The sequence below is a fragment of the Pan paniscus genome, chromosome 2, assembly GCF_029289425.2.
Source record: "Pan paniscus chromosome 2, NHGRI_mPanPan1-v2.0_pri, whole genome shotgun sequence".
Taxonomy (NCBI): Eukaryota; Metazoa; Chordata; class Mammalia; order Primates; family Hominidae; genus Pan; species Pan paniscus.
Window position 1 is genome coordinate 37153331 of NC_085926.1, and position 26408 is coordinate 37179738.

Below are 26408 nucleotides of genomic sequence, written 5' to 3' on the forward strand. Positions count from 1 at the left end.
GTAAGTGACTAAGTGATTTACATCTTAAAGCCCCTTATTTTCCTTGGTTCTATGTTAACAATAAATGTTTAATTAGTATGCTATAAAATTAGATAGTCCCAAAACAACTACAAAGAAATTTAGTGTATAGTATGATCTTTCTACATTCTGCAGTGTTACATAGGAATTCCTGGGAATAAGAAAAATTTTATCCAGTTACTATTTTATTGTTATATCCTTGACTGTATTCTCATCAATTTAGGAGACAAATAAGTTACTATTTATTCCATAAATAGTGCCAATTATTTTATAATCTCAATTTAAGAAGTGAATATTTCTTATGTTCAATAATGTATAATCAGGCCAGGCATAGTGGCTCATGCCTATAATCCTAGCACCTTGGGAGGCTGAGGCGGGTGGATCATTTGAGGTCGGGAGTTTGAGACCGGCCTGACCAACATGGTGAAACCCCGTCTCTACTAAAAATACAAAAATTAGCTGGCATGGTGGCACTTGCCTGTAGTCCCAGCTACTCAGGAGGCTGAGCCGAGATCGTGCCACTACACTCAAGTCTGGGCAACAGAGCAAGATTCCATCTCAAAAATAAATAAATAAATAAAATAAAATACAAAAGTAAACATACAAAAATTAGCTGGGAGTGGTGGTGTGCGCCTGTAATCCCAGCCACTTGGGAGGCTGAGGCAGGAGAATCACTTAAACCCAGGAGGTGGAGGCAAGATCCAACGCTGCACTCCAGCCTGGGCAACAGAGCGAGACTCCGTCTCAAATAATAACAATAATAATAATGTATAATCAATCAGAAGATTAGAGCAGAAGTTGGTAAAGTGTGCCCCATAGAATGAATCTGGCCACTGTGGCCTGAAAACTAAGAATCATTTTGACATTTTTTAAATGGTCTTTTTAAAAAAATCAAAGAAGACTATATTATGACATGACACCTGAATATTATGTAAAATTCAAATTGCAGTATCAGCCAGGTGCAGTGGCTCACACCTGTAATCCCAGCACTTTAGGAGGCCGAGGCAGGTGGGTCACCTGAGTTCAGGAGTTCGAGAGTAGCCTGACCAACCCTGTCTCTACTAAAAATACAAAAATTAGCCAGGCGTAGTCGCATGTGCCTGTAATCCCAGCTACTCAGGAGGCTGAGGCAGGAGAATCGCTTGAACCTGGGAGGCAGAGGTTGCAGTGAGCCAAGATCCCGCCATTGCACTCCAGCCTGGGCAACAAGAGTGAAACTCTATCTCAGAAAAAAAAAAAAAAAGGGCCGGGTCGGGTGGCTCACGCCTGTAATCCCAGCACTTTGGGAGGCCGAGGCTGGTGGATCACCTGAGGTCGGGAGTTCGAGACCAGCCTGACCAACATGGAGAAACCCCATATCTACTAAAAGTACAAAATTAGCCAGATGTGGTGGCACATGCCTGTAATCCCAGCTACTCTGGAGGCTGAGGCAGGAGAATCGCTTCAACCCACAAGGTGGAAGTTGCAATAAGCCGAGATCGCACCATTGCACCACAGCCTGGACAACAAGAGCAAAACTCCATCTCAAAAACAAAAACAAAAATTGCAGTGTCTATTTATTAAGACATGGCCACACCCATTCATTTATGTACCATCTGTGGCTACAACAGCAGTTGAGTAGTTATAAAAGAAACCATGTGGTCCACAAAGACGAAAATATTTACTACCTGGCTCTTTATAGAAAAGTTTGCCTCCCCTTAGACTAGATGATTCAAAGAGATAGAAACAAAAATGTTTTTCTAAGTTGCCAGCTCCCTGTTAGTATAAATAAACCTGGGATACAGGTACTCAAATGATGCATATTTCAAAAACTCAGTTATGGTTTTCTAAATGAAATTACATTTAATTTTTTTTTTTTTTTTTTGAGACAGAGTCTCACTCTGTCTCCCAGGCCAAGCTGGAGTGCAGTGGCATAATCTCAGCTCACGGCAACCTCCGCCTCCTGGGTTCAAGGGATTTTCCTGCCTCAGCCTCCCAAGTAGCTGGGGTTACAGGCATGCACCACTACACCTGGCTAATTTTTGTATTTTTAGTAAAGATGGGGTTTCACCATGTTGGCCAGGCTGGTCTCAAACACCCCACCTCAGGTGATCCACCCGCCTCAGCCTCCCAAAGCACTGGGATTACAGACATGAGCTACCGTGCCCGGCCAATTTTTTTTTTTTTTTTTTTGAGACAGGACCTCACTCTGTTAACCAGAGTGCAGTGCTGCGATCTTGGCTCACTGCAACCACTCCTTCCTGGGCTCAAGGGATACTCCAGTCTCAGCCTCCTGAGTAGCTGCAGATATGGTTTTAACATGCAATGACCAACTAAGCCAATTTTAAGAAATTAAAAGCCAATTTTGTTTTTGAGACAGTCTCACTTTATTGCCCAGGCTGGAGTGCAGTGGCACAATCTCAGTTCACTGCAACCTCCATCTCCTGGTTCAAGCGATCCTCCTGCCTCAGCCCCCCAGGTTTCTAGGACTACAGGTGCGCACCACCATGCCCAGCTAATTTTTATATTTTTTTAGAGACAGGGTTTCACCATGTTGGCCAGGCTGATCTCGAACTCCTGACCTCAGGTGATCCGCCCACCTCGGCCTCCCAAAGTGCTGGGATTACAGGCATGAGCCATTGCACCCGGCCACGAAAATCTTATTTACAAAATGTAATAAATAAAATATGAATAAGTATAATGCAATTAAATAATTTAAAAATTTCCCATTTTGCTCATTGATGGTGGCAGAAAAAAAGAGAATTGGGATTACATTAGTTCTCTGACTAACACACAATAGAAACTGACTCTGACTAAGGGAAGAAGGGGTTTATTGGAAAAAGGATTCTTGAGTAGTTCCAGAACTGAGGGAAGAGATAGAGATCATGACCTTTGGAAGGACAGGAAACTGGGAAGCTCCAGGTCCTTACCAGCAGGTGACCCTGGGCCTGCTCTCAGGGCACATCTATGAGACTTCAAGAGGCTTTCATTGGAGTTTCAAGTTTTATGGAGAAATAAATTGATGGGCCCAGTTTATGGCCACATAGCCAAAGGGAGGGAATAATGTGATTGGTAACCTCCCTGGAGTCCCATGGTTGAAATGGAGAAGGAAGAAAGGAGAGGTAAGTAGGATTAAGGGATGCCAGGCCGATGAGAACCAACAGATGTGTGCACAGCTTGTCAGGAAACATGGGCTATAATCTCAACTTCACCAAACGGGTGAATATACTGGGCTTCAGTATTACGTTCAATATGTAATAATTATATATTAGTATAAAAGGAGGGGCAAAAGACCCATCTGTCATAAAATTATTCATTGGCCACAGTGCAGAGGATTTGGTTTTTTTGAGTTAAAGAATTTTTTTTTTTTTTCTTAAGAGACAGGGTCTCGCTCTGTCACGCAGGCTGGAGTGCAGTAGCACTATCATAGCTTACTGTAACCTCGAATTCCTGGCCTCAAGCCATTGTCCCAAATCAGCCTCCCAAAGTGTTGGGATTATAGGCATGAGCCACCATACCAGGCCAAGAGCTTTGTATATTCATATACAGAATTCATAAACAGTTCACCTGATATACAGAATTCATAAACAGTTCACCTGAACCAACAAGAAAAGACATCAAATAGTGCTTGACTTCATTACTTACTAGGCAGATGCCAAATACTTTTCTTTCTTTTTTTTTTTTTTTTTTTTTTTTGAGACAGGGTCTCACTCTGTCACCCAAGTTGGAGTGCAGTGGCAAGATCATGGCTCATTGCAGCCTCCACCTCCCATGCTCAAGTGATTCTCCCACCTCAGCCTCCCAAGTAGCTAGAACTACAGGCATGTGCCACTGTAGCCAGCTAATTTCCTTTTATTTTTAGTAGAGATAGGTTTTCGCCATGTTGCCCAGGCTGGTCTCAAACTCCTAGTGATCCATCTGCCTCAGCCTCCCAGAGTGCTGAGATTACAGGTGTGAACCACCATGCCCGGCCTAGAGATACAAATTAAAACCACCATGAGATAATACTGCGTATCTACTAGAATAGGTAAAATGAAAAAGACAGACAATACCAAGTTTTGGTAAGGATGTGGGGCAAGTGGAACTTTCATACATTGTTTGTTTGTTTGTTTGTTTGTTTGTTTGTTTGTTTTGGGACAGTCTCTTGCTCTGTTGCCCAGGCTGGAATGCAGTGGCGTGATCTTGGCTAACTGCAACCTCTGTCTCCCAGGATCTAGCAATTCTCCTGCCTCGGCCTCCCAAATAGCTGGGATTACAGGCATGCACCACCATGCCTGGCTAATTTTTGTATTTTTTTAGTAGAGATGGGGTTTCATCACGTTGACCAGGCTGGTCTTGAACTCCTGACTTCAGGCAATCTGCCCGCCTCCGCCTCCTACAGTGCTGGGATTACAGGCATGAGCCACCGTGCCCAGCCTACTTTCATACATTGTTAAAAGCAGTATCAAATGATACAACCATGTTGGAGAACTCTTCAGCAATATACACTAAAGCTGAACACATTCATGCCCCAGAATCCATAAATTCCACTTCTACTTATGTACCCAGGCACCTAAAATACTCTTCCTTAATGGGTTTAGGCCTGGGGTCACAAACTCAAATGCACACAGAAAGATTCTATCATATGATCAATTGTGGTAGACAGTAGGGAGTGTCAAGGACTGTGGTTAAACTGGAGAGCTCCCTATTAAAATTATGTTAAAAGAAAAAAAAAAAAGACAGCCTGGCCAACATGGTGAAACCCCATCTCTACCAAAAATACAAAAATTAGCTGGGCTTCCTGGCAGGCACCTGTAATCCCAGCTACTCGGGAGGCCAAGGTAGGAGAATTCGTTGAACACAGGAGGCAGAGGTTGTAGTGAGCTGAGATTGCCCCACTGCATTCCAGCCTGGGCAACAAAGCAAGACCCTGTCTCAAAAAGAAAAAAAAGAGAGGAGTTCTTATCTACACCTGTAGCCATGCTTTCCAAGGGCTCATTGCACTTTGTGCAGGTCTTCAGATGCAAGAAAACAGCCACAGCTGTGGCACACTGCAAACGCAGCAATCAAGGTGAACAGGCGGCCCCTGGAGATGATCGAGCTATACACACCAACATATGAGCTGCTGGAACCAGTTCTGCTTCCGGACAAGGAGTGATTTGCTGGCATGGACGTGTCCATGTGAAGGGTGGTGATCACATGGCCTAGATATATGCTATCCATCAGTCCAGCCTCAAAGCCCTGGTGTCCTATTACCAGAAGTATATGGATGAGTTTTCCAAGGAGGAGATCAAAGACAAAGATCAAAGACATCCTCATACAGTACGACCAGATCCTGCTGGTGGCTGACCTCCACCACCACTAATCCAAAAAATTAAGAGACGCTGGTACCCATGCTTGCTACCAGAAATCCTACCAATAAGCCCATCATGAGAATTGGGGTTTACTTGTATAATAAACAATGTTTGAGGGATTTTTAAAAAAACAGAGATGATCCTTTTGTAGTTCATGAGCATGATGATTGGGTGTTCCCACCCACGTGTGAGATGAGCCACCCTCGAACCTTGTTACCATGTCGACATATTACCCGACTGACGTGAGAAAAACAAAAAAAAAGGAGATTATGTTAAGTGCCTGGGAAATACTCTTCTTACTGAGGAAGAAACACCTGGCCAGTTGTACATACTGGCCAGGAGAGCATTTTCAGTAGAAGTTATTCAAGTGGGTACTATGGACACCATTTGGTATAACTTCCCATCACCCTTGTTCACTTTCCTCTGGAAATAGCCCTGCTGCCATGTCTAGACTTCAAGGTTTTGCCTCTCTCTCAATGGCTAATTGCTCTCGAGTGGACACCTTACCCAAGCCAGGAGCAGTGGATTCTGTTGGTGCTCTACCCAGATCTCCTTGACTAGGCAGTGCACCATCCCCCAGCTGCTGTGAATGTTGGCTATGAACACCTCACAGGTGGCTTTGCTATTGAATCATCTTGCCCAAAAATGCTTGAGAAAGTATGTTCTCCCCCTGGAGGGAGAGGAACACCATTGCTTCAAAGTGGGATAACTCAGTCATGTCATTCACTCTCCAGGTCCCACCACCGGATCAGGCTGAGGCTAGGCTTGCTTAGCTCTGTCTCCTGTACCACCCTGCTTCCCTCACTCCCTTAATGGATTTCTCCTGAGAGCACTCTCCCCGTACATCACAACAGAATCCCTCTGCCTTTGGGGAACCCAAGCTAAGTCATAGGGCCCATGAGATCCTTTTATCCCAAAGAACCAGAGAGCCTGGGCACACTGAAACAGAATCATATCAATGGCAACACAACCATGAACTCCTGGTGCTCAGTTTCTTCCCTTGCTGAGCTGTGGTTATCCAGCTTTCTTTTTGATTTCATCAAAGCCCACAGGAGCTTCCCAATAATCCTCCTTTTTGTTTAAGTCAGCCAAGTTTCCTTTTCTTCCCTGAAACCAATATAACCTTAACTAATGTGATGGGTAACCAAGGCCTGACCTAACGTGGCTTTGGAAATATGACCCAATACTTTATGGGACAACCTCAGTTGGAATCCTGACGGAAAAATTAATTGATTGCCCTTCCTATCCCTAGGCATTAGTAACTAGAAATGTTGCTGGGATCACTCCCTGTCTTTAATCCTCCAGGAATTTGCCTTGCTGGGGAGCTAATTTGTTACTCATGGCTGTTTTCCTGAGACCTTGTGATTCCCTGGAGGCACAGGAGTTAAATTACTTCCACTGGCCATCACACCCTTGCATCTTTTGTTGTTTCCAGTACTGTCAGGAAGGCTCTAACATCTCTCTGAGCCTTCTTGTTTCTGAAAAATGCTTTTCTTCGTCTTTGTATTTCTCTGTGTGTGTATACATGTGGTACATTTGCACACATGTTAGGAAAGTAGAAGGAGGTCGGGGGAAGTGAGAGGAGGAGTGGTCAGATTTCAGATCACTGAACCATGGGTTATAAATAAAGGGTGACACAACACAAGCCTGATTAGTTCCACTCAGAATTGCTCACTGATTCATCAGAAAATTGATCCTTCTGACCTAGACACTCCTCTCTCAATAGTCAAAGGCAGCTTTTGTTTGAGTCAGTAATTGTGCCTCTATAGGAATTTTATGGAGTTTAGCCCAAGAAAACGTTCTATCCAAGCCAAATGTGGGTATGGTAGAATACTATTTAAGATATTAACCTACATTCTCCGATAGGCATGTCCTCCTCTTCTTTCCCTCTATTCAAGCAGCCATGTGGTCTCAGGGAGACATGCCACAGAGAGAAGAATGAGAAGTTGACAAGTTTTTCTGGCTTGTTTCTAATAATAGATGCCATAAACTGATAGTTCACTGATCTTCGAACACCCACACATGAGTGCCACTGTTTTGGCCCACACAGTACTTTTTTAAAGTATGATTCTGTTCACATGAGGCTCAGCTCTCCAGGTCACCACAGTCTCCAGCATTCCTTATTGTCTGTCACAATTGACATTACCTGCCTGGCCTCTTTCTGTGTGCACTTGATTCTGTGACCCCAGGCTTAAACCCATTAAGGGAGTTTATATTAGGTGCCTAGGAAGCAAACATTCTTTCCTCTTAGGAAGACCCGGAAGATTAAGAGAGGGAAGGCTTCCCTCTTAAGAGGAAAAACCCTAGGGTTATAGTCAATAATGAGCCAGGGCCTCTTCTTTGTATCACAGAGAGTGGAAATTCTGGACTCTCAGGCCCGGAACGCTGGGGTCCAAATGCCTGAGGAGATGGGGGAGTTACGGAAGGAGCAGTACTCCCAAGACAGGATAGAGGCAAAGAGGCACATGTGAGGGTCTCGAGTCACAGTGAGGAAATTCTCCCTGCAGCCACCCATTAAGTCCCCTTCTTTTTCCCACATGATTCATCCACCAAACAGATATTTAGTAAGAGTTCACTGTGTTCACTGTGTGCCAGCAATGAACCAACATTTGTGGGCTTTTCATTATGTAATCTCTCTCTCTCCATCCATCCAGATTCTGAACTATTTCCAAGAAAATGCCACCACTTGCTTTACCTCCTGAGGCACCTTGAATACCCCTTTGCCTTGAATGAGAGAGAGAAAATTGTTTTTCCTTCATTCATATAATTCTGGAATGATAGCTCTGAAAAAGCCATGAGAGCTGATAAAGGCCTCCTATCTCCAAGAAAGAAAAGAGATTAAGACGATTTGGTATCTTTGGTTCACCACTGTATCCCTAGCAGTGTCTTGAACAATGCCTGGCACATAGTAGGTTCTCAGTGTTTATTTGTTGAATGAATGACCAGCTAAGCAGTTAAGGGCAGAGTGGGTCCCAGTTGCCACATGTCCTCAATCTTTATCCAGTCTCTTTCCCAAACTGCAGGTTAGCAGAGGGAAAGCCAATGTTTTTTTATAAGAGCCTTCTTTTTTTTCTGTTTGTTTTTGTTGTTTGTTTTTAGAGACAGGGTCTCACTCTTTTGCCCAGGCTGGAGTGCAGTGGCATGATCATAGCTTACTGCAGCCTCAAACTCCTGGGCTCAAGCAATCCTTGTGCTGCTAAATTAAAAAAGAAATTTATATATATATATACATATATATGTGTATATGTATATATATTATATATTATATATTATATTATATATTATATATTATATATATTATATATATTATATATTATATTTAATATATAATATATATATTATATATATAAATGGAGTCTCACTATGTTGCCCAGGCTGGTCTCAAACTCCTAGCCTCAAGTATTCCTCCCACCTTGGCCTCCCAAAGCACTGGGATTACAGATGTGAGCCACGGCACACAGCCCCCATAAAGGCTCTTAATAAGAAACTAAGAGGGAAAAAAGAATCGTAACAGGAGATTTAATGGCAGTGACAGTTTTCAGAAGTGTATATGGCCATGGTGGAAGTCTAGAAGAACCTGGCCTAATGGAGCCAGTCTTGAGCTGCAATTCTTTTATCTAATTCTCCCAGAACCTCTTGACTTAGTTGCTTTCACTGGAAAATAGGTGTATTCTGGGGGTTAAAAAGTTCTCCAGGGAAAGCTTCCCACTTACCTCACCGTCTTGGTATCCCGCTCTTCCACCCAACATACAAACATGCAGCTGGTCACTCAGCCAGTCCCTAAAACCTGTTAATTGGCCCATAGTTTGGCTCCAAGCAAACCTGTGGACTTAGGAGCCTCAGCTCTCGCCTCCCAGGAGTTTCTCAACTTTAGGGGAAGGTAACATATGTGCTCTGAAGCAAGCACAATGATGGCTATGACAGGCATTTCTCAGCACACGTTTAAATAACAACCCTAGGTGAGGCAGGTCAGTGAGAGGCCATCAATAGGGAAAATAGCAGTGTGAATCTAAGGCTTGAGAGAAGAGAGAGAAGGCTGTGGCCTTAGTGTCCAGCCTGCTCAGCATCCCTTCTCCCCTCTTCTGGTAGCAGCACTTTTTTTTTTTTTTTGAGAGAAGGTCTCACTCTGTTACCCAGGCTGGAGTGTGGTGGCACGATCTTGGCTCACTGCAACCTCCACCTCCTGGGTTCAAGCGATTCTCGTGTCCCAGCCTCCCAAGTAGCTGAGATTACAGGTGTGCACCACCATCCCTGGCTAATTTTTGTATTTTTAGTAGAGACGGGGTTTTACCATATTGGCCAGGCTGGTCTCAAACTCCTGACATCAAGTAATCTGCCCTCCTTGGCCTTCCAAAGTGCTGGGATTACAGGTTTGAACCACTGCGCCCAGCCTTGTTGCAGCACTTTAATTATCCCTTAAGAAACTGTCCCCAACTAGTTGCATGTGGGTGGACTTGGCGGGACTAGGCATTTTTCTTTTTTTTTTTTTTTTTTTTGAGACCGAGTCTTGCTGTCTCCCAGGCTGGAGTGCAGTACGCGATCTCGGCTCACTGCAAGCTCCGCCTCCCGGGTTCACGCCATTCTCCTGCCTCAGCCTCCCGAGTACCTGGGACTACAGGCGCCGGCCACCACGCCCGGCTAATTTTTTGTATTTTTAGTGCAGACGGGGTTTCACCGTGTTAGCCAGGATGGTCTCGATCTCCTGACCTTGTGATCCACCCGTCTCGGCCTCCCAAAGTGCTGGGATTACAGGCGTGAGCCACCGTGCCTGGCCGGGACTATGAATTAAAGTGCTGTGGTCGATGGGTATGTGTGGCCCAGAGACCCAAACTAGGCCATTCACACTCTCTCTTCCAAGGATTTGAATCTTTTTTTTTTTTTTTTTTTTGAGACGGTGTCTCGCTCTGTCATTGTCCGGGCTGGAGTGCAGCGGCATGATCTTGGCTCACTGCAACCTCCGCCTCCCGGGTTCGTGATTCTCCTGCCTCAGCCTCCGGAGTAGCTGGGACTACAGGCGCGCGCCCCCACCCTGGCTAATTTTTGTATTTTTAGTAGAGACCGAGTTTTGCCATGTTGGCCAGGCTGGTTTCAAACTCCTGACCTCACGTGATCCTCCTGCCTCGGCCTCCCAAAGTGCTGGGATTACAAGCGTGAGCCACCCCACCTGGCCGGGATTTGAATCTTGAGTACAGGAACATAAGGGTGGAAAATCTATCCCGGATGGAAGCTCTCTGAAGGGACCTCCCATTAACTCCTGCTACTTGGACACCTCAGGTCCCCTAACTGCTCTTCCTGGGGCCTGCCGGCTCAGATTCTGTAAATTCTGTGAGCTTTCCAATATCATTCCAATAAGGTCTTTTAAGGGTCTGCTTCTGTGATTGGCAACCTGAGAACCCTGCTTGGTACAACAAGGGTTCCTGGAAAATGTAGGAACGTGAACTGGCATGAATAGCTGAAAAGGATGCAGAACTTATCCCAGTCCAGGAGAACATCATCTGTAAGGCCTCTCCAGAACTCTGCTTGGCCTAACTCAAGGGGAGATTTCAAAGGGGGAGGTATGAGAAGTTAGGAGGGGGATGTGGAGTGGAGCCAGAGTGGACTGGAGGGTATGGCCTTTCTCCTAGAGCAGAGGTTCACACAATGTTGTTGGATACACTGCTGGGCCATAGTCGTGAGAGCTGCAGATGGAGGTAGAGCCAGCCAACAGACAACTTGGCAGGATGCACTAAAAATTGGAGCTGGGCCTCAGAAGTGGGTTATGCTGGCCAAATATCATCTGTCTAGTGTGTCCAGGCAGCAAAGAGTTGGGAACCATTACTGAAGAAAAACAAGAGCTGTGGAGGAGGGGATTGTTTGAGGATGCAGTAATTGCAAAGAATAGAGTGAACTCTTTGGTCAGCCTGCATTTGAATCCTAGCTCCATCACTGATGTTGTGTGGTTGATTTTCTTACCCTTAAATGGTCCCTACCTCAAATTAATATGGTGGCTGGCACATAAGCACTCAATAAATGATGGCTGCTGCTATTATTTTCATCAATAACATTTTATATAAATCCACATTGTTAATTAGTAATTATTATCATTTCCAGTTAAACTTCAGATTTAAAGCCATAGATTATCCCTGCATGCATACCCACCCACACACAAAACACACAGTTATAATCAGAAATACCCCTGGGGCCCAATCTGAAATTACAGACTAATAAACCCTAGACAAAGCTAACAAGATATAAAAGCAATGATCCAACAGGCATAAACTTCTATCACTAGGTTAAAAGAGAAATGGTGATCTATGACTCAGAGCTGTGGAATAGTCAGTGACTGGCAAAGTTGGGACAATAACCTGGGTTTACCTCCTGTTCTGACAAGACCCTTGGAAACTGGATGCAGATGCAGCCCAGATGCTCGAACAGGAGTGTGATGGTCCATGAAGTACCCAGTGAGTCTGAGGAAATGGACCTGAAAATGTCACTGTATTATGAAAACAACTTCATTTATCACTCTTCGAGAAGACAGAGTGATGGGGAAAGTGCTGGCCTGGGACTTGAAAATCCTAGAGTCCACCGAGGGTCTATTAGGACTTCTGGAAAGTGGTTAATCCTCTCAATGCCTGGGTTTCCCCTATCAGTAGCCCCTGACCATGGCATGAACGTTCCTCCTCCACCTTTGTGAATATTGCCCATTCTGTCTGTAATACCATAATCTCACTCTTTCTCCACCTCATCCTGATGCTCTCAGGATCTCTGAATTTTAAACACAAATATATCCTCCCCCACAGCTGACATTTTATCTTCAAGGCCAATTGGCACAAATATAGACATAGCCATTGTGTTATCATAAGCTGCAGGTGGGTCTTTTCCTTAGGATATTGAAGCATAGGGATTTATTTATTTATTTATTTATTTATTTATTTATTTATTTATTGGGGATGGAGTCTTGCTCTGTTACCCAGACTGGAGTGCAGTGGCGGGATCTTGGCTCACTGCAACCTCTGCCTCCTGGGTTCAAGCGATTCTCCTGACTCAGCCTCCCAAGTAGCTGGGATTACAGGCACCCACCACAACATCTGGCTAATTTTTGTAATTTTAGTAGAAACAGGGTTTCACCATGTTGACCAGGCTGGTCTCAAACTCCTGACCTCAGGTGATCCACCCACCTGGGCCTCTGAAAGCGCTGGGATTACAGGTGTGAGCCATCGAGCCCTGCTAAAGCATAGGGATTTAAACTAAAAGGCCACACTTCCACCACACACTGCAAGGTAGGAGGGACAAATATTAACCTCATTTCACAGGCAAAGAAATTGAATCTCAGTGAGGTGGGGTGACTTGCCCAAGATCACAGAGCTGGGAAATGTTCAGTCAACTCCACATCCACCTTATCTGCTTAAATTCCAGGGTTCTCTCCTTCATAATCAGCTATGTCTTAGGCAACTTTATGATCTCCAGGTTATATGGTCTCTGAGGGATCTTCCGGGCTCAGGGACTTGGGAACAGTCCCCTCCAGGTAGAGGGGAATCCTTGGGGAAAGCCTCAGGGTGTAGCTGGAAACATCCTAAGAGATGTTTGGATCGTATCAGTGAACAAGACACCAAGAGCTCCATCTCTGTGGAATTTACAACCTAGTGGGAGTAAGAGTCAATAAGCTATAAAAATAGCAAATACAGAGATTATACAAGATGTTAAAAGGTTATAAGGGCTACAAAGAAAGAAAGAAAAGGGAATGGGAAATGGGTATCAGAAGTGTCAGGCTAGAAGGAAATGTTGCAATTTTAAATGGGGCAGTCAGGAAAAGTCTCATTGAGAAGGCGACATTTGAACAGAGACTTGAAGATCAGGGATGGAACCACAGGATATCTGGGCAAAGAGGATTCTGGGCAGACAGAAGAGCCAGCACAAAGGCCCTGAGGTGGAAGCATTCCTGGTGTGTACAGAAGACAGTAAGCAGGACAGGGTAGCTGCAGCAGAGTGAGCTGGTGGTGGACAGAAAAGGGAGACCAATCATGTAGGGACTCGGGGACCACTGTAAGAACTTTGACTTTTACTCTGAGTAGAACAGCAAGCCATTGGAGAGTCCTGAGCAGAGAAAGGACTGACCTGGCTCATGTTTTAAATCTGGCTGCCGTATTGGAAGTAGATTGGAGGAAAAAAAAGTGGAAGCCCTGGGACCCACCATCATGAACAATCAGGGAGAAGACAAGAGGCCAGCAAAGGAATGAACACAGGTAGTAGGACAAAAACCTGTAGTGTATGTTTTCCTGGAAGCCAAAATGACGAAAGTCTCTCAAAGGAGGGAGTGGGTCTATTTAGCCCCCTTCCAAGACTACAACTGCAGTGAATGTTCCACAAAGCATATCAAGTCCTTTAAAATCCTTGAAAAACTTCCCACTACCCTCAGGAATAGCCTGAAGCAATTATCAGGACTTGTCAAGCCTTTCTGAGCTGACCTTGCTTGTCTCATACCAAGCGCATCTCTACCTGAAGCATTTGCAGCTCCCCAAACATGGGGTGCTTGTTCTTAACACTGAGCCTTTCTGTAGTTCTTCCTTTGCCTGGAAACTTCCTGTCAATCCTTCAGGTCTTGGCTGAGATGAGACACCCCCTTTCAAGTCTTTCCCTGCTCTGTGCTCCATGAACATCTAGTGCTTACTCCAGCTGGAGCATCTAGTGCATCTACAGCTGGAACATCTAGTGCTTACTCCAGCTGGAGCTAACTGAAAAGATATATTCTCCCCCACCTTTAAGAAGGTACTTTGTAATATTCTCCCACACCCTTAAGAAGGTACTTTGTAATATTTTCCCCCTGCCCTTAAGAAGGTACTTTGTATGCCTATCCCAAACCTATAAGAACTAATGATAATCCCGGCCGGGTGCGGCGGTGAACACCTCTGATCTCAGCACTTTGGGAGGCCCCGAGGCGGGTGGATCGTGAGGTCAGGAGATCGAGACCATCCTGGCTAACAGGGTGAAAACCCATCTCCACTAAAAAAATACAAAAAATTAGCCAGGTGTGGTGGCAGGTGCCTGTAGTCCCAGCTACTCCGGAGGCTGAGGCAGGAGAATGGCAGGAGAACCTGGGAGGCGGAGCTTGCAGTGAGCCGAGATTGTGCCACTGCACTCCAGCCTGGGCGACAGAGCAAGACTCCATCTCAAAAAAAAAAAAAAAGCACTAATGCTAATCCCACCACCCTTTGCTGACTCCTTTTTTGGACTCAGTCTGCCTGCACCCAGGTGAAATAAACAGGCTTGTTGCTCACACAAAGCCTGTTTGGTGGTCTCTTCATAGGGACGCATGAGACATTTGGTGCCGAAGACCTGGGTCAGCGGGACTCCTTTGGGAGACCAGTCCCCCATCCTCACCCTCACTCTGTGAAGAGATCCACCTATGACCTTGGGTCCTCAGACCAACCAGCCTAAGGAACATCTCACCTATTTTAAATCGGGTAAGCGGCCTCTTTCTACTCTCTTCTCCAACCTCTCTCACTATCCCTCAACCTCTTTTCCTTTCAATCTTGGTGCCACCCTTCAGTCTCTCCCTTCTCTTAATTTCAATTCCTTTCATTTTCTGGTAGAGACAAAGGAGACACATTTTATCCATGGACCCAAAACTCCGGCACAGGTCACAGACTCAGGAACACAGCCTTCCCTTGGTGTTTAATCATTGTGGGGATGCCTGCCTGATTATTCACCCACATTCCATTGGTGTCTGATCTCCGTGGGGATGCCTACCTTGGTCATTCACCCACATTCCCTTGGTGGCAAGTTAATTGTAGGGACACTTGCTTTGGCTGCTCACCCACATTGCAGCCCAGGGCTGCTCATGTCACCCCTTCTCTCTGTGTCTCTACCCTCTCTTTTCTCTCCACTTTCCTGGGGGGCAAGCACCCCCCACCCCTTCTCTCTGTGTCTCTGCCCCTTTTCCACTTTCCTGGGGGGCAAGAACCTCCCACCCCTTCTCTCCGTGTCTCTGCCCCTTTTCCACTTTCCTAGGGGGGCAAGCACCCCCCGCCCCTTCTCTCCATGTCTCTGCCCCTTTTCCACTTTCCTGGGGGGCAAGCACCTCCCACCCCTTTTCCACTTTCCTGGGGGGCGAGCACCTCCCACCCCATTTCCACTTTCCTGCAGGGGCAAGCACCTTCTTTTCAAGGGCCTGTTTCCCTTGCCTCCATAACTGTTGTGGGTACTGACAGCCAGGCTTCTAAACCTCTTAAAACTCCCCAACTCTGGTGCCAACTTGGACAACATTCTTTAATGCACTCCTTTTTAGTTATCCCACCTGCCCAGCTCGCTTATTAGTTCAAAACATTTTAACTAAATTATCTGCTTCCCTGACTATTCCTGGGTTACAGCCACACCTCACTACTGCCTTTTGCCGCAGTTCAGTGCCTCCTGCACATCCTCTTCTTGTATCTCCCCACCTTAATCCACAAGTGTAGGACACCTCTACTCCCTCCTTGGCGATGGATGATGCACCCCTTACCATCCTATTAAAATCTAATCACCCTTACCCTGCTCAATGCCAATATCCCATCCCACAGCACGCTTTAAAAGGATTAAAGCCTGTTATCACTTGCCTGTTACAGCATGGCCTTTTAAAGCCTATAAACTCTCCTTACAATTCCCCAATTTTACCTGTCCAAAAACTGGACAAGTCTCACAGGTTAGTTCAGGATCTGCATTTATCAACCAAATTGTCTTGCCTATCCACCCCATGGTGCCAAAGCCTTATAGTCTCCTATCCTCAGTACCTCCCTCCACAACCCCTCCATAACCCATTATTCTGTTCTGGATCTCAAACATGCTTTCTTTACTATTCCTTGCACCCTTCATCCCAGCCTCTCTTTGCTTTCACTTGGACTGACCCTGACACCCATCAGGCTCAGCAAATTACCTGGGCTGTACTGCCACAAGGCTTCACGGACAGCCCCCATTACTTCAGTCAAGCCCAAATTTCTTCCTCATCCATTACCTATCTCGACATAGTTCTTCATGAAAACACACGTGCTCTCCCTGCTGATTGTATCTGGCTAATCTCCCAAACCCCAACCCCTTCTACAAAACAACAACTCCTTTCCTTCCTAGGCATGGTTGGATACTTTCACCTTTAGATACCTGGTTTTTCCATCCTAATAAAACCATTATATAAACTCACAAAACCAAACCTAGCTGACCCCATAGATCCTAAATCCTTTCACCACTCCTCCTTCTGTTCCTTAAAAACAGCCCTAGAAGCTGCCCCACACTAGCTCTCCCTAACTCATCCCAGCCCTTTTCATTACACACAGCCAAAGTACAGGGCTGTGCAGTCAAAATTCTTACACAAGAGCTGGGACTGCACCCTGTAGCCTTTCTGCCCAAACAACTTGACCTTACTCTTTTTGGCTGGCCCCCACCCCCATGACTGTATCTCTCTGATCCACCTGACATTCACTCCATTTCCCCGTATTTCCTTCTTTCATGTTCCTCACCCTGATCACACTTGGTTTATTGATGGCAGTTCCACCAGGCCTAATCGCCACTCACCAGCAAAAGCAGGCTATGCTATAGTATCTTCCATATCTATCACTGAGGCTACCACTCTGCCCTCCTCCACTACCTCTCAGCAAGCCAAATTCGTTGCCTTAACTCGAACACTCACTCTTGCAAAGGAATTATGCATCAATATTTATACAGACTCTAAATATGCCTTCCATATCCTGCACCACCGTGCTGTTATATGGGCTGAAAGAGGTTTCCTCACTATGCAAGGGTCCTCCATCATTAATGCCTCTTTAATAAAAACTCTTCTCAAGGCCGCTTTACTTCCCAAGAAAGCTGGAGTCATACACTGCAAGGGCCACTAAAAGACATCAGATCCCATTGCTCAGGGCAACGCTTATGCTGATAAGGTAGCTAAAGAAGCACCTAGTGTTCCAACTTCTGTCCCTCATGGCCAGTTTTTCTCCTTCTAATTGGTCACTCCTATTTACTCTCCTACTGAAGTTTCCACCTATCAATCTCTTCCCACACAAGGCAAATTGTTCTTGGACCAAGGAAAATATCTCCTTCCAGCCTCACATGCCCATTCTATTCTGTTGTCATTTCATAACCTCTTCCATGTAGGTTACAAGCCGTTAGTCTGCCTCTTCAAACCTCTCATTTCCTTTCCATCGTGAATATCTATCCCCAGTCCTCGACTCTTGACTCCCTCTTGGAGTGGATAGATGATCTTTGCTGACAGGACACATTCCAACACTTTCACCCTGATGAAGTCCTATTCTTTACTTTTATACTCACTCTTATTCTTGTTCCCATTCTTATGCCACCCTCTACCTCTCCCCAGCTATCTCCACCACACTATCAATCTCACTCACTCTCTCCTAGCCATTTCTAATCCTTCTTTAACAAACAATTGCTGGCTTTGCATTTCTCTTTCCTCCAAAATCACCAAGGCCTCAATTTACTCACTGCTGAAAAGGGAGGACTCTGTATATTTTTAAATGAAGAGTGTTGTTTTTACCTTAATCAATCTGGCCTGGTATATGACAACATAAAAAAACTCAAGGATAGAGCCCCAAAACTCATCAACTAAGAAAATAATTATGCTGAACCCCCTTGGGCACTCTCTAATTGGATGTCCTGGGTTCTCCCAATTCTTAGCCCTTTAATACTTGTTATTCTCCTTCTCTTATTCAGAACTTGTGTCTGTCATTTAGTTTCTCAATTCATACAAAACCACATTCAGGCCATCACCAATAATTCTATATGACAAATGCTCCTTCTAACAACTCCACAATATCACCCCTTACCCCAAAATATTTCTTCAGTTTAATCTCTCCCACTCTAGGTTCTCACACCGCCCCAATCCCACTTGGAGCAGCCCTGAGAAACATTGCCCATTATCTCTCCATACCACCCCAAAAATTTTTGCCACGCCAACACTTCACCACTATTTTGTTTTGTTTTTCTTATTAATATATGAAGACAGGAATGTCAGGCCTCTGAACCCAAGCTAAGCCATCATATCCCCTGTGACCTGCATTTATACATCCAGATGGCCTGAAGCAAATGAAGATCCACAAAAGAAGTGAAAATAGCCTTAACTGATGACATTCCACCATTGTCATCTGCCCTACCCTAACTGAGAAGATATATTCTCCCCCGCCCTTAAGAAGGTACTTTGTAATATTCTCCCCCTGCCCTTAAGAAGGTACTTTGTATGCCTATCCCAAACCTATAAGAACTAATGATAATCCCAGCGCCCTTTGAAGACTCTTTTTTCGGACTCAGCCCGCCTGCACCCAGGTGAAATAAACAGCCTTGTTGCTCACACAAAGCCTGTTTGGTGGTCTCTTCGCAAGGACGCATGAGACAGCATTTACTATGCTATTGAGATTGCCTGTTGAACCTTTCTGCCTCCTCCAACAGAGAATAAGTTTATTGAAGGCAGAGAATATTTATCCTTCACGCAGAACTTGAAAAAACAGTTATAATTTTTTTTTTTTGAGACAGAGTCTTGCTCTGTTGCCCAGGCTGGAGTGCAATGGCACGACCTCAGCTCACTGCAACCTCTGCCTCCCAGGTTCAAGCAATTTTCCTGCCTCAGCATCCCAAATATCTTGGATTGTAGGCACCTGCCTTCATGCCCGGCTAATTTTTGTATTTTTGTAGAGACAAGATTTCACCATGTTGGCCAGGCTGGTCTTGAAGTCCTGACCTCAGGTGATTCACCTGCCTCAGCCTCCCAAAGTGTTGGGATTACAGGCGTGAGCCAACACGCTCAGCCAGTATTTTTGAATGAATGAGAAAATACATTTTGGGACATGTTTGGGACATGTTGAATTGAGGTATTTATGGGACACAGAAGGCAGAAGCATCTGGTAAGAGCAGTGGTGTGCTGGTAAATGTTTATCAACTGGCTCTCAGTGGAAAAAGTTCCGATTTGCAGCATTTGTTGAATTCCACAACATCAACACTCCCACCATTGGTATTCAAGCTGCCAATGTGGCATTGCTAAATATAGAGTTGAGAAGAGATGTGCACTATTGGCTCTCACAAGTTGGTGTGAGCAGGCTCCAGCACACCACTGCCTGTGGGTAGGAGGATTTAAGGGTATGAGGTTCAGGAGTGCAATGTGGGCTGGAGAGATGGATTTGGTGGTCATCTTCGAAGTGATGGTCATTGGAGCTAGGGGAACAGCAAGACAACCCAAGGAGTTGGTTCTGGGTCAAAAGGAGAGAACAGGAATCAAATTTGATGCAAGGCCAACATTTTAGGTAGCATGTGGAAAAGGAGCATCTTTGAAGGAGAAAGACGTGAATGAAAAAATCATTCAGGAGAACAATTCAGGAGAAAACCTGAATGATTTTCTCATTCAGACAGGAAGACCTGAATGAGAAAATCAGGAGAGCCAGGTCAGAACAGTGTCAAGGAAGTCAGAGAATAGGAATTTTCAAGAAGATTCTTCCCATCGTAAAAATTATGCAGAGAGATGCAGTAATGCAAGGTCTGGAAAATGTCTATTAAGTTTCAAAGTTAGCAGGTTATTATTACTTAACCAGAATAGTAAGGCATTTGGGGTGTTGTATTAGTTACCTATTGCTGCATATCAAATTACTTTAAAACTTAGTAGCTTAAGCCGGGCCCAGTGGCTCACACCTGTAAATCCCAGTACTTTGGGAGGCCGAGGCGGATAGATGACTTGAGGGCAGGAGTTCAAGACCAGCCTGGCCAACATAGCAAAACCACATCTCTATTAAAAATACAAAAAATTTAGCTGTGCGTGGTGACAAGTGCCTGTAATCCCAGCTCATTGGGAGGCTGAGGCATGAGAATCACTTGAACCCAGGAGGTGGAGGTTGCAGTGAGCCGAGACTGTGCCACTGCACTCTAGCCTGGAGCAAGACCCTGTCTCAAAAACAAACAAAACAAAACAACGTAGTAGCTTAAGACAAAAATAAACATTATCTCAGATTCAGTGCATCAGGAATTCAGGAGAAGCAGATTTGGGCAGTTTAGACCTGGGGTCTCTTATGATGTTACTTGGGGCTGTGGCCATCTGAAGGCTTGAATGGGGCTAGAGGACCTCATGTGGTTGGCAAACTGCTGGCCATTGGCAGGAAGCCTCAGTTCTTCCCCATGAGGACCTCTCCATAGGGCTGCTTGAGTGTCCTCACAATATGGCAGCTGGTTTCCTCCACAGTGAATGATCCAAGAGAGAATAGCAGAAGAAGCTGCAAGTATCTTTAATGGCCTAGCCTTAGAAGAAATGCACCATTACTTCTACATATCTTGTCACACAGACTAGCCATGATTCAGTGTGATGGGGATGATACAAGGGCATAGATATCAGGAGGAAAAGATCATAGGGGGCCATCTTGGAGGCTGGCTACCACAGATGGAGGCAAGGGCTAGTAGGATTGACTGGCCTCAAGGTTGCAAACAGAACTCTGATATTAATCTGCTTCATTGAATCACTGGTATATTTCGGTTCCCCAGTAGAGGTGTTATTCAAGCTCCCAGTGCTGGGACATCTTTCTGTAGACTTTGAGGTTGGTGCAGGAAGAAGACTAGCAGTGTGGATAATTTTTTCTGTGAGAACCATAAGCCAACATAGGCTGAGCCTAATGCGTGGCCTCATTATTGAGGCTATTTCAAATACAGACTCCCTCTCTTGGAAGGTACACAATGATTGGGCCTGGAAATTGTGCAGTCAGATGGAAGTAGCACATGATCAGAATGTAAGAAGCACATTTTCTCTGAATCAGGGTAAACCTCACTGATCAGGGCTTACCTCTTTCTACCTCTGAGATTCTTTTTTTTTTGAGACCGAGTCTTGCTCTGTTGCCCAAGTGCAGTGGTATAATATTGGCTCACTGCAACCTCCGCCTCCTGGGTTCAAGCAATTCTCCTGCCTCAGCCCCCTGAGTAGCTGGGATTACAGGTGTGCACCACCATGCCTGGCTAATTTTTGTATTTTTAGTAGAGAGAGGGTTTTGCCATGTTGGCCAGGCTGGTCTGGAACTCCTGACCTCAGGTGATCCACCTGCCTCAGCCTCCCAAAGTGATGGGATTACAGGCATGATCCACCTCACCCGGCCTTCAGTTTCCTTTTTTTCTAATAGTAAGATACAAATTTGGGGGAAATGTTTTTACTTTCTCAGTTTTGTGTATCATAAATCTATAAGGGCTTATAATAATGGACATAATACCTATCATCATGGTTAGAGTTTGGAATCAAATTTGTGGAAACGGCCGGGCGTAGTGGCTCATGCCTGTAATCCCAGCACTTTGGGAAGCTGAGGCGGGTGGATCACCTGAGGCCAGGAGTTCGAGGCCAGCCTGGCCAACATAGTGAAACCCCATCTCTACTAAAAATACAAAAATTAGCGGGGCATGGTGGTGGGCGCCTGTAATCCCAGCCACTCGGGAGGCTGAGGCAGGAGAATCGCTTGAACCTAGGAGGTGGAGGTTGCAGTGAGCCGAGGCTGTGCCACTGCACTCCAGCCTGGGCAACAGAGTGAGACTCTGTCTCAAAAAAAAAAAAAAAAAAATTCTGGAAACTAGAATTTTCTACTTAATCACCTGTGGGACGTTCTCTGCTGCTGCCATCTTGTGGCCACTTGGAGTAATAACATTCACAGTGTGCCTTTGGTCAGTCTAGTGACTCACCAGATGATGTAGGAAGGTCCTCTGGATTCTGGGTAAATATTTCCGATGACAGGTTTCCAATTATTCTACAAGACAGGCTATACCTATGGGGTAAAGCTTTGCTTATTAGAAAGTTCTTTCTGAAACTGAGTCAAATTCTGCTTTTATTCCATTTCTATACAATTCTTTTTCTACTTTCTAATTTTTTGGGGGGGGGGGCGGGGGACAGGGTCTTGGTCTGTTGCCTAGGCTGGAGTGCAATGGCGTGATCATAGTTCACTGCAGCTTCAAACTCCTGGGCTAGCTCCTAGCTAGCCTCTCAAGTAGTTAGGACCATGGGTGTGTGCCACCACACCTGGCTAATTTATTATTATTATTATTATTATTTTTGAGACAGAGTCTCACTCTGTCACCCAGGCTAGAGTACAGTGGCACAATATTGGCTCACTGCAACCTCCAGCTCCCAGGTTCAAGTGATTCTCCTGTCTCAGCTTCCCAAGCAGCTGCGATTACAAGTGTGCACCAACACGCTGGCTAATTTTTGTATTTTTAGTAGAGATGAGGTTTCACCATGTTGCCCAGGCTATTCTTGAACTCCTGACCTTAAGTAATCCATCTGCCTCAGCCTCCCAAAGTGCTGGGATTGCAGATGTAAGCCACCATACCTGTCCTGCCTGGCTGATTTTTAAAATTATTTTTTATAGAGAGAGGGTCTAGCTATGTTGCCCAAACTGGTCTTAAACTCCTGGGCTCAAGCAATCCTCCTGCCTTGGTCTCCCAAAGTGTTGGGATTACTGGTGTGAGCCACTGCACCCAGCCCTCTAATTCTAAAAAAAAAAAAAATTGAGGGCAGCTGCTTATCATATTTCCCTAAATCTTTTTTCCTAAATATTTTAGCTTCTTTATCTCTCCCTGAATAATATGATTCCCAGAGCCCTCATTCATCATCCAGGATCTGAGACAGGGATGCTGGTGCAAGTGATTTACTGGGGAGTGGCCACAGGGGAAAACTGTAGGGAAGCCAGGGAAACAGGATGGGCAAGAGGGCGGAGCTAAGCAAGAATGCAGTTTAGCCAGAGACCAGCCCAGCCTGATGCCACAGGGAGCTCTGGATCCTGAGTGGTGCTACAGAGTGAGTCTCACCTTGAGGCAAGGGGTTCAGTCTTGTATACTGTGACACTCAGTCATTGGCTCTGGGGGTGAGGGGTGTTCGAGGAAACCTTCCTGAGTGAAGTGGTTCCCATTTGGGCAAGGGCAATTCTCAGGAGGGTTAGCAGCTGACGCTCAACAGCATGTGGGAAATGGGTGACCAGGAAAGAGGATCTGTATACCTTCTGCTCATATCTCATCTCAGTCATTATAGTCAGACCAGAACCCAAATATCCCAGGTGTAGTCTGAAGTGCAGTATTCAAGGAATCCAGGCCGAGCACAGTGGCTCATGCTTATAATCCCAGCACTTTGGGAGGCCGAGGCAGGCAGATCCCTTGAGCCTGGGAAGTCAAGGCTGCAGTGAGCCAAGATGGGGCCACTGCACTCCAGCCTGGGTGACAGAGTGAGACCCTGTCTGGAAAAAAAAACAAAAAAGAGTTCAAGAGATTCATTATATCCCATTCTTCTTAGCCCAGTATTAATAGTCCAGGCTTACGTTTGGGTTGTCTGATCGAAACCCCAAGATATTTTTCACATAAAATTGCTCCCAGGCCAAGTGTCTTCCATCAGTGCCTATGGCATGGTGATACCAAAAGCAAAAGCAGGTAAAATTGTATTCCTCTAAATTTTCCTCTTGTCAGTTTGGACTCACATTCTAGCTAACTGAGCCCTCATTGAATCTGGATTCTATCATCTAATCCAGGACTCTACGCTCTGTCTTCTGTAGACTTGATCCGTGTGTCTCTTTGGTAACTTTCAACTCCCTTGTCTGTTCATTACCTTTGGGCTGGTCATCTCTCTTTGTTTGTTTGTTTGTTTTTTAAGATGGAGCCTCGTTCTCTTGCCTAGGCTGGAGTGCAGTGACACAATCTCAGCTCACTGCAACCTCTGCCTTCCAGGTTCAAACAATTCTCCTGCCTCAGCCTTCTGAGCAGCTGGGACTGCAGGTGCATGCCACCACATCTGGCTAATTTTTGTATTTTTAGTAGGGACGGTGTTTCACCATGTTGGCCAGGCTGGTCTCGAACTCCTGACCTCAGGTGATCCACCTGCCTTGGCCTCCCAAAGTGTTAGGATTACAGGTGTGAGCCACAGCGCCCAGCCAGGGCTGGTCATCTCTTAATATCTGGCTGTCACTGCCCCTGCCTGATGATATCTGTTCTGTTGCTGTCCGCAGAACAGCACTATAGAGGGAACTTTGGTTGAAAACGGCCAGCAGCAAGCCTGAGGCCAGGGCCATAGAAAGAGAGCCATGTTTATTTCAGAAACATGAGTCTGAAATAAGTAGACAGCCCGGAACCTAGGTGGTTAAGTAGTTAATGTTATGTGACCAATATAGAAAACTTGAGAATATCAGCTCAGTAGCCCTGAGCCTTCTCGTAGCTTGACAGGTTCTGGGAAGGTATCTGAAAATAATTTAAGAAATGTATTCTGGCCATACGCGGTGGCTCACGCCTGTAATCGCAGCACTTTGGGAGACTGAGGCGGGTGGATCACCTGACGTCAGGAGTTTGAGACCAGCCTGGCCAACATAATGAAACCCTGTCTCTACTAAAAATACAAAAATTAGCCAGGAGTGGTGGCACATGCCTGTAGTCCCAGCTACTTGGGAGGCTGAGGCAGGAGAATCGCTTGAACCCAGGAGGCGGAGGTTACAGTGAGCTGAGATCGTGCCACTGCACTCCAGCCTGGGTGACAGAGCAAAACTCTGTCTCAAAAAAAAAAAAAAGAAAAAGAAATGTATTCAACCAATATTCAACTCATTTAAATGAGTTGTAGAGTGGTATATGATTACCTTAAGCTTTATAATTTGCAGAGAATTATACATCATCTAGGATAACATTTTCCACATATCCAACTGCACCATCACTTGCAGCATCAGACCCAGAGGAGGCAGGTAGCATGATGCCTTCTCCCTCCCTCCATCAGCTCCAAGGCTCACACATCGAACTGGCCCTGGGGCAGGGAAGGTCACTCCTCCTCTGACCCTGACTGAGGAGTTGAGACAGTCTTTTCTCACCAGGCCTCCATTAGCAGAAGAAGCCACCATTCTGAGTAGTCCTGCAAGCATGTTTCTCTCTGCCGGCCTTGTCTGGAACTGGCAAGCCCTTTCCCCTAAAGGGCAGTAGAGGAAAAGCGTCACCATGAAAGGCAGATCATACTTAGGAAATGCCAAGGAGCACCTAAAATCCCCTTATGTACCCCCAGAGATATGTATGTCCCACTGAACTTTGGGACACACCAACTTGCAGCATCTATTCTGGAGTGGAGAATCATCTAATTATTCCGTCCTCCCATCCCTATCCTCCCAGACCAAAGACCTAAAAATCTTGAGAGCAGTAAGACTGCATAGTGGAAACCACATTAGAAACTTATTGCATTTGTCACCTCTGAACCACAAAGTAGATTTTTTTCTTTCCTAGTTAGAGGCATGGAGCTTTACATATGACAAGTGTTCTCTCATTTGTTACCCTGCCCACTAAGTTCAATAAGTCTCTACATGATTGGGTTCTCTTTACAAAGCAACTTAAACGAATTGCAGTTATGATATCAAGGAAAGATTCCAGTGCTGAAGAACAGCCTGTTTTGGAATTTACTCCCCCAGATGCAGGCACAAGGCGAATTTCATACTGGGATGGCTTAACTAACCTGTCTTGATTTTAGAGTCACTATATCTGTCTACATTTAAAATAGATAATTATCTTTTAACTAGGCCAAAGCATTCAGGTTACAAAAAGTCACAGTGAAAAGTTAAGTTCTTGTCTCTGCAGGAAGCAGGCAAGAGCCCCACCCTCCTGGGCGCAGCCGCAGCTGCCCAAACTGCAGCTGCAGACCCAGGCATCTCTGCACTCTCTGGGGCCAGGAAGGGCCCCCCTGCCCCTGCAGACTCAGAGGTGTCTGTTCCCACTTCCTGGACTCTCTCTGCTCCTGGCACCCACTCCGATCTTGGAGCAAGGTTGGGGGTCAAGCCTGGATGCTGTCACAGCCCAGCCAGGTTGTGACACAGCAGCCCCCTGCTGCCTTGGCCCCCTCTGGACTTTGGGCACTGATCAGTACGAGAGGGAGGCTGAGGTGGGGGCTGAGGGCAGCTCATTGCTGGTCTGCAGGCGCCCTTCGGCACAAACAGCCTGGCATGCCATGAACTGCAGCAAGAGGCAGAGAGGCTCCTGGGCGGAAGAGGGCAGGTCTCCAGTGAAGCTCCACCTTCAAGCTGGGGAGAGCCTGAAGCCTGATGGCCAGGCTGCTGGTCCCATGGACCAGAGTGGAAACTTGTGGTGCTTTTTCTGGGCCTGCCCATGGCT

At 45.7% G+C, this 26408-nt stretch overlaps 1 long non-coding RNA gene and 1 other non-coding gene across 2 annotated transcripts in view; both read left to right on the forward strand.

Moving 5' to 3' along the window:
• Positions 1-18979, forward strand: part of LOC106634562 (uncharacterized) — a 33867-nt gene extending 14888 nt beyond the window's left edge. Inside the window, exons 2-3 of the long non-coding RNA XR_003027570.4 lie at positions 14614-14770; positions 18291-18979. This is a non-coding gene — a long non-coding RNA (uncharacterized LOC106634562). The remainder of the gene's footprint in view (positions 1-14613; positions 14771-18290) is intronic.
• On the forward strand, positions 5470-5573 carry LOC112439488 (small nucleolar RNA U13). Its single transcript, XR_003027763.1, has one exon. It is a non-coding gene; the product is annotated as a small nucleolar RNA U13 (small nucleolar RNA).
• Positions 18980-26408: the final 7429 nt, after the last annotated feature.